The following is a 7,567-nucleotide window of genomic DNA, read 5'->3' on the forward strand; positions in this document are numbered from 1 at the left end:
TACAAATGAGTGAGATCATGTGGTATTTATCTTTCACTGACTGGCTTATTTCACTTAACATAATGCTCTTCACTTCCATCCATGCTGTTGCAAATGGTAAGAATTTCTTCTTTTTTACAGCACTGTAGTATTCCATTGTGTAGATGTACAACTGTTTTTAATCCACTCATCTGCTGATGGGCACTTAGGCTGTTTCCAAATCTTAGCTATGTAAAATTGTGCTGCTGTGAACATAGGGGTGCATATTTCCTTTCTGATTGGAGTTCCTGGTTTCTTGGGATATATTAGAAGTGGGATCACTGGGTCAAATGGGGGTTCCATGTTTAGTTCCATACTGTTCTCCACAGTGGCTGCACCAGTCTGCTTTCCCACCAGCAGTGCTCAAGGGTTCCTTTTTCTCAGAATCCTCACCAGTACTTGTCATTTGTTGATGATAGCCATTCTGACAGGTGTGAGTTGGTATCTCATTGTTGTTTTGATTTGCATCTCTTGGATGATTCTATATATCTTTTAATCTCACCTTTTACTTTTTATTTGACCCAGCAATTTTTAGACGTATGTTGTTTAATATCCACATATTTGCGGGTTTCTTTACTTGCTTTTTGCAGTTGATTTTCAGTAAGAAAGGGAATTTTTTTCTCCAGCGCACATGGACCATTCTTAAGGATAGACAATGTGAAAAAGATGGCGACCGGCAGGAAGGTAGGGAGAGAGAGAGTGTGAGTGAGGAACCCATAGAGGAGAGTGTAGATGTGTGTGGTGTGTGTGTGTGTGTATGAGATAGGGTCAGTTAGATTCTGCAGGTCTTCCAAGGGGCTCCCGAACAGGGCAGCCCTAGACGGCGGAGCCCCGCGCACAAAGCGGACACTTCTCGGCGGCTGGTGCGGACGCAGAGACCACGCCATCTTGAGAAACAGAGCTGCCTGAGACTCAGATCCTGGCTTCTGACACAAACCAGGACCCTGCAACCACCGGGGACAGAGAACTGCTATCACAGCTTCAGACAAACAAACAACAAGAATCCAGACTTCCCGGCAGATTTCCGTGAGTCAAAGAGCCTATCCCCCTCCTGGCAGGCGCTGATAGCGCCATAGTAACTGATAGACCTGCCCCTCCCCCAAGCTGCTGAGCGCCCACAGCGCGCGGAAAGCGCCATAGTAACTGATAGACGCGCCCTTCGCCCTAGCTGCTCACAGGAGCGCGCACAGCGCGCACAGACAGCGCCATAGTAACTGATAGACCCGCCCCCGGCCCAAGCTGCCGAGCTTTGCGCAGGGACGCGCTCCCTCTTAGGGAATTTGGCGCGCGCTCGCGCACGGGACAGAAGCAGCTCCCCGTCGGGGAAATCTGTCAGTGCGCACAGAGGGCTCCCCTTCGGGGAATTTGGGGGAATTTGGCTCGCGGGTCACAGCTCCCCCTTCGGAGATTCTTAAGAGCCTGCACAGAGGGGCTTCCCTTTGGGGAATTTGGCGCGCAGGACGGACTCCGCCCCCCTTCTGGGACTTTGGGAGAGTGCACTGAGCCGGCTCACCTTCAGGTTTTTAAGAAAGTGCGCTCTAGCCGGTTTGGCTCAGCAGAGAGAGCACACACAGGACGCAGCTCCACTTCAGGGAATTTGGCATGCCGGACACAGCTGCCTGGGATCCCTGACTCACAGCGCATTCACACTAAGAGCCAGCGACCCCAATTGTTGGTGCGTGCACACACAGGGACCCTGATTCTCAACGAGAAACCGCACAAGGCAACAGAGACTTTGACACTCGAGTCTTGGTGCAGACACAGGGAAACTCTGACTCCTGGCACATGCTAAGGATCTCATTCTCGGCACATACCAACAGTGTGGTGCAGACAGGGCCCCTGATTCTAAATGTGCACACGAGACCACACAGAACACTGGGGACACTGATCCTGGGCAAGTCTGGTTCCCACCAACCAAAGACAGCCACACGTCCTAGTGTCAGAGCACTTCAGTGAAACTAGGGTGGAGCGAAGTCCCCACAGCACACGGCCCAGGTCCACGCAAACAGAAGCTTAAGCTTTCTGGTAATAGCCAGAATGGGGAAACGAAATAACTCACAGAGGAAAGAAAATGTGGAGTCGCCAAGAAAGGAAATTAGTGAAAATGAAGCTTGCAACATGACCGAAAAGGAATTCAGAGTAATGGTCATGGAATTTATACATCGGATGGATGAGAAAATCAACAACTTATGCAAGAATCAGGAAGAAATGAAAAGTGATATAGCTACAATCAAAAACACCATGGAAAGTTTCAACAGTAGACTACAAGAAGCAGAGGACCGAATTAGTGAGTTAGAAGATCAGGTACAGAAACAAGCTCAAGCTGAACAGCAATTGGAGAAAAAAATTAAAAAGCAGGAGGAAAGCCTAAGGGAACTTCGGGACAACATGAAACGAAGTAACATGCGTATAATAGGGCTGCCAGAAGGACAAGAAGAGCAGCAGGGATTAGAAAATCTATTTGAAGAAATAATGACAGAAAACTTCCCGGATATGGGAAAGATAAAAGTTACGCAAGTAAAGAGAGTCCCAAGCAGGATCAACCCCAAAAGACCCACGCCAAGACATGTCATAATTTCAATGGCAAATATAAATGATAAAGAGAGAATCCTAAAGGCGGCAAGAGAGAGACAGAGAGTTACCTACAAAGGAACACCCATCAGATTGTCAAATGATTACTCATCAGAAACACAACAAGCTAGAAGTGAATGGAAGGAGGTATACAAAGTGTTGCAAAGCAAAGGACTGAATCCAAGAATACTATATCCAGCAAGACTATCAATCAAAATTGAAGGGGAAATCAGGAGCTTTGCAGACAAAAAAAGCCTCAGGGAGTTTATCACCACCAAACCAGCAATGCAAGAATTGCTAAAGGGAATACTGTAAAAAGAAGAAATAAACAGGTAAGAAGGAATACAGACACAAAAATAGATATGACTGCAAACAAATACCTTTCAGTAATAACTTTAAATGTAAACGGTCTAAATGCTCCAATCAAAAGACATCGAGTAGCTGAATGGATAAAAAAACACGACCCATATATATGCTGTCTACAAGAGACCCACCTCAGAACAAGAGACTCACACAGATTGAAAGTGAAGGGATGGAAAAATATCTTTCAGGCAAATGGAAATGAAAAAAAAGCTGGGGTAGCAATACTTATATCTGACAAAATAGACCTCAAAGTAAATGCCATAACAAGAGATAAGGAAGGCCACTTCATAATACTAAAGGGAGAAATCCAACAAGAAGAAATAATTCTGGTAAACATATACGCTCCCAATATAGGAGCACCCAAATACATAAAAAAACTCCTGGAGGATATCAAGGGAGAGATTAATAGCAACACAATCATAGTAGGAGACTTTAATACCCCACTATCACCACTGGACAAATCCTCTAAACAAAAAATCAGCAAAGAAACAGCAATCCTAAATGACTCACTAGACCAGATGGAATTAATTGACATCTTCAGAACATTTCACCCCAAAGCCACAGAATATACATTCTTCTCAAGTGCACATGGGTCATTTTCAAAGATAGACCATATGCTGGGTCACAGGCAAAGTCTCTTCAAATTCAAGAAGATAGAAATTATATCAAGCATCTTCTCAGATCACAGTGGCATAAAACTGGAAATCAACTACAATAAATACAATCCAAAGAAATCAAACACATGGAGACTAAACAGCATGCTATTAAACAAGGACTGGGTCACCAGAGAGATCAAGGAAGAAATAAAAAACATCATGGCAACAAATGACAATGAAAACACAACAATCCAAAATCTATGGGACACAGCGAAAGCAGTCTTGAGAGGGAAGTTCATAGCTCTACAGGCCTATTGCAAAAAACAAGAAACAATGGTAATAAATTACTTAACCCTACAACTCAAAGAGCTAGAAAAAGAGCAGCAAGAAAAGCCCAGTGTAACCAGAAGGAAGGAAATAACAAAGATCAGAGCGGAGATAAATGACATAGAGACCAAAGAAACAATACATAAGATCAACAAAACCAAGAGCTGGTTCTTTGAAAGGATAAACAAGATTGATGGACCTCTAGCCAGGCTCACCAAGAAGCAAAGAGAGAGGACCCAAATAAACAAAATCAGAAATGAAAGAGGTGAAATAACAACAGACCCCGCTGAGATACAAAGGATTGTTACAAAATACTACGAACAACTCTATTCCAACAAACTGGACAACCTGGAGGAAATGGACATATTCCTAGAAAAATATAACCTTCCAAAAATCAATCAAGAAGAATCTAAACAGCTCAATAGGCCAATAACTATGGACGAAATTGAAGCAGTCATCAAAAAGCTTCCGACAAACAAAAGCCCGGGGCCTGATGGCTTCACAGGAGAGTTTTACCAAACATTCAAGGAAGAACTAAAACCTATCCTCCTCAGACTATTCCAAAAAATTCAAGTGGAAGGAACACTTCCAAGCTCCTTCTATGAAGCCAGCATCACCCTAATACCAAAACCAGATAAAGACAACACAATGAAAGAGAATTACAGACCAATATCCCTCATGAACATAGATGTCAAAATCCTCAACAAAATTCTAGCAAATCGGCTCCAGCAGTACATCAGAAAGATCATACACCATGACCAAGTAGGATTTATCCCAGGAATGCAAGGATGGTACAATATCCGCAAATCAATAAACGTGATACATCACATAAACAAATTGAAAGATAAAAATCACATAGTCATATCAATTGATGCAGAAAAAGCATTTGACAAAATCCAACACCCTTTCTTGATAAAAACTCTCAACAAGGTGGGAATAGATGGCTCATACCTCAACATAATAAAAGCTATATATGATAAACCCACAGCAAACATCATACTCAATGGACAAAAACTAAAAACATTTCCCCTAAGAACAGGAACAAGACAGGGATGCCCACTCTCACCACTCCTGTTTGACATAGTACTGGAAGTATTAGCCATTGCAATTAGACAAGAAGAAGAAATAAAAGGCATCCAAATTGGAAAAGAACAAGTAAAGCTGTCTTTATTTGCAGACGACATGATATTGTACATAAAAAATCCGAAAGACTCCGTCAAAAAACTAATAGACTTAATAAATGAATTCGGCAATGTAGCAGGATACAAAATTAACGCCAAGAAATCTATGGCCTTTCTATACACCAATAGTGAACTTACAGACAGAGAGACTAAAAAGGCAATCCCATTTACCATCGCACCAAAAAAATTAAGATACCTAGGAATAAACTTAACTAAGGAGGTAAAAGACCTATACACGGAAAACTACAGGACACTGAAAAAAGAGATAGAGGAAGACGTAAACAGATGGAAGAACATACCATGTTCATGGATTGGTAGAATCAACATCATTAAAATGTCCATACTACCCAAAGCAATCTATAGATTCAATGCACTCCCCATTAAAATACCAACGGCATATTTCACAGACCTTGAAAGAACTCTCCAAAAATTCATCTGGAATAAAAAAAGACCCCGAATAGCCACAGCAATCCTGAGAAAGAAGAATAAAGTAGGAGGGATCTCAATACCAGATTTCAAGCTGTATTACAAAGCCACTGTTCTCAAAACAGCCTGGTACTGGCACAAGAACAGACATATAGATCAATGGAACAGAATAGAGAATCCAGATATTGACCCAAACCACTATGCTCAATTAATATTTGACAAAGGAGGCATGAACATACAATGGAATAAAGACAGTCTCTTCAATAAATGGTGTTGGGAAAATTGGACAGATACATGCAAAAAAATGAAGCTTGATCACCAACTTACGCCATACACAAAAATAAACTCAAAATGGATACAGGACTTAAACATAAGACGGGAAACCATAAAAATACTAGAGCAATCCACAGGCAGCAAAATGTCAGACATATGCCAAAAGAAATTCTTCACTGACACTGCCCCTAGGGCAATGGAAGCTAAAGAGAAAATTAACAAATGGGACTACATCAAAATAAAAAGCTTTTTCACAGCAAAAGAAACCATCAACAAAACAACAAGAAGGCCCACTGCATGGGAGAACATATTTGCAAATGGCATCACTGATAAAGGTTTAATCTCCAACATCTACAGGCAGCTTATACAACTTAATAAAAGGAAGATAAATGATCCAATAAAAAAATGGGCAACAGACCTAAATAGAATCTTTTCAAAAGAAGACAGAAGGAAGGCCAAGAGACACATGAAAACATGCTCAACGTCACTAATTATCCGAGAGATGCAAATCAAAACAACAATGCGGTACCATCTCACACCTGTCAGAATGGCTATCATCAACAAATCAACAAACGACAAGTGTTGGCGAGGATGCGGAGAAAAAGGAACCCTCGTGCACTGCTGGTGGGATTGCAGACTGGTGCAGCCACTGTGGAGAACAGTATGGAGTTTCCTCAAAAAACTGAAAATGGAACTCCCATTTGACCCAGTAATCCCACTCCTGGGAATATATCCGAAGAAACTAGAAACACCAATTAGAAAGGATATATGCACCCCTATGTTCATAGCAGCACAATTCACCATAGCTAAGATTTGGAAACAGCCTAGGTGCCCGTCAGCAGATGACTGGATCAGAAAACTGTGGTACATCTACACAATGGAATACTATGCTGCCATAAAAAAGAAGGAATTCTCATCATTTGCAGCAACCTGGGAGGAATTGGAGAACATTATGTTAAGTGAAATAAGTCAGTCAATGAAAGAAAAATACCACATGATCTCACTCATTTATGGATAATAAAGAACATTATAATCTTGAACAAAAAGATAGATACAGAGACAGTAAAGCATCAAACAGACTGTCAAATTACAAGGGGAAGGTTAGGGAGAGGTGGGGGAGATAAGAGATCAATCAAAGGACTTGTATGCATGCATATAAGCATAACCAATGGATGCAAAACTCTGGGGGGTGGGGGCATATATGGGAGGGGGGTGTGGGGAGGGCAATGGTAAGATATGTACACATATAATACCTTAATAAAAAAATTGAAAGAAAAAAAAAAAAAAAAAAAAAAAAAGGATAGACAATGTGTTGGGTCACAAAACTAGCCTCAACAAATTTAAGAAGATTTAAATCATACCATATTCTCTGACCACAATACTTTGAAACTAGAAGTCATCTATAAAATTTTGATTTGGGCTCTTTTATGTCTTTTATGCCTTTTCATGGTTTTGAACACAGTCATACAGTTATAATAGTTGTTTTAATTTCCTTTTCTGCTAGATTACTGGTAACATCCTTGTCAGATTCAGGTCAATTTGAATTGATTTCTCCCTTATTACAGGTGATATTGACCTGATTCTTTGCATGCCTGTAACATTTTTTGGGATGCCAGATATTGTGACTTTTACTTGTTGAATACTGGGTATTTTTGTATTTCTCAAAATACTTTTGACATTTTTACTAGAATACAGTTGAGTTACCTGGGAACAGTTTGATTCTTTGAATTTGTTAGGTAGCACTACAACCATGCTTAGTGCAGGGTTAATTAAATTATTTCCCACAACTGAGGCAAGAACTTTCTGAGTACT

Source organism: Cnephaeus nilssonii (assembly GCF_951640355.1).
Source record: "Cnephaeus nilssonii genome assembly, chromosome: X".
Classification (NCBI taxonomy): Eukaryota; Metazoa; Chordata; class Mammalia; order Chiroptera; family Vespertilionidae; genus Cnephaeus; species Cnephaeus nilssonii.